This window comes from Microtus ochrogaster, unplaced genomic scaffold (genome assembly GCF_000317375.1).
Source record: "Microtus ochrogaster isolate Prairie Vole_2 unplaced genomic scaffold, MicOch1.0 UNK28, whole genome shotgun sequence".
In the NCBI taxonomy this organism is placed as follows: domain Eukaryota; kingdom Metazoa; phylum Chordata; class Mammalia; order Rodentia; family Cricetidae; genus Microtus; species Microtus ochrogaster.
Genome location: NW_004949126.1, coordinates 733377 through 735463, shown reverse-complemented (window position 1 = coordinate 735463; position 2087 = coordinate 733377).

Here is a 2087-nt window from a genome sequence, read left to right as displayed (position 1 = left end):
GAGAGAGAGAGAAAGGCGAGGGGGAGGGGAGGATAGGGAGACGAAACACTAGAGAGAGTTGGGGAGGTTGGAAGGCTCCTCTACAGAGTATGGGCTTCAGAGGCCTCCCCTCAGCACATTCCCCTGAGAACTCTCCATACTAGCCCCTCTTCAGAGACGGGACTTTTCCATCACCTTCAAGGGTGACAGGAAGCTTCATGTCACAAGATTTAGTTCAAGGCAGTGTACGGAACACAAAGCACAGAGCAGCCACATACCATAAATTGGGAGCTGGGAAGCTGTAGCACAAGCCATTTAATTCACTGTCACAGAGGGAGCTGCCAGAGCTATGGCCTGATTCAGACTGTAAAATCTACCCAAAGGAGCAAGCTTATATTCTGACAAACTCATTGCTCTTTCTTTCATTTAAGTGGATTTAAATCTAGTCGATTTATTTCATTTTTAACTGGTGATATGTCACATGCAGGAGCTATGAAAAACTGAAAATTCAGATAAGTAAAATATAAAAACAAAAGCAAAAAAAGTAATTTTTGAAACGAGTGGCAGCCCAGTAATAACCATGGCTACCTTCATCTTGTTGCGTGCCTTTCTAAGATTCACGTTACCACTATTTTTAAAGATGAAAAAGCATCTCTGTGTGCTGCTTTTGGATTTACTTCTTTTATTAAGCAATATATTGCATGTGTTCTTGCCAGCAAATGTGATCATGCACTGTGAAGGTCATCTGAGGTTCCCTTATGTGAATGTGCTACACTTTCCTTTCTCAAGCCCCTTGTTCAGATACCCAAACTTTTCAAACCCCAAATATTAAAAACACAGTGACACAAATATTCAAACTCATTTTTTTTAAAAAAAAAAAGCTCAATATTTATATGCATCTTACACTACTTTTTTCCGATTAAATAGGAAGCTAATTTCACATTCAACTGTGCTAAAAGCACTGGTTTTGTTATGTTTCTGGTCAGGGAAATACTAAAATAAGTAAGTTATCCTCTTTACTCCAAAATAGAAAAATGAATCAAGCTATTTTATAGTGAGATTTGAGGAGTAAGCCACTTAGGCAAAACTCAGCTTCCAGGAGTCCTGACTAGGGTTATGTGGGCTCTCTCATTAGGGAGTTCAGCTGAGAAGGTGTGGAGGCCTAACGACAAAATGACTGGCCTGATGTGGTTTTGTGAAACTGAACCTGTTAGAAAAACAATAACTCACGTACAGAGCTAGAGTGTGCTGTGGGGATATTTGTACGCTGTGTGAAGATGTATGACTGTGATTGGTGTAATAAAGAGCCGAATGGCCAATAGCTATGCCGGAGAGAATAGGCAGGACTTCCAGGCAGAGAGAGAGAGAAAAAAAAATGAGAGGAGGAATCTAGGCACCCATTTCTCCAGCGAGACACTGAGAGGAGACAGGAGGTTTGGGATGGCAGAATGAAGATAAATGTACATGGGCTAATTAAAGTTTTAAGAGCTAGCTAAGCCAAAGCCAAACTTTTATAATGTATAATGAATCTCCATGTTGTTATTTGTGAGGTGGCAGTCCAAAGGGAAATCTGGTTAGAATAGTGAAGTGATGTCATTTCTGTGTGATAATGGTAAATTACTATCATACTCCTTGGCTAGATACTGACATGAACAGATAGGAATTTGCTTGCTCCTGGAGCCACAAAAAACAAAATGCAAGGCAGATGAACCAATGACTGACAGTGACTGTGACTTACTGGCAAGGTTCTGAGGCATCTGTCTGTTGTGGGCAGCTACAGGGCTTCTCACTGACTCCGCCTACTCTCTCCTCCTCTCTGTGCTTGGAACTCCCACCTTGCCCTATTCTGCTAAGCCACTGTCTGAAACAGATTTATTCATAAACCAATCAAAGCATCGCATAGACAGAAGGACTTCCCATACCATGTTGGTATCACCTCTGATTATAAGTGTTAAAGCAGAAAAAGATGAGTGTATAATTTAAAGGCATATGACAAGTACAATTTTATTTCTAGAAAGCCTTTATGGTATTAAAAATATAATAATTTAAAAAAATCAAATTTTTGGATGCTCAACTTGCTAGACCTGGATGGAGGTGGGGGTTCCTTG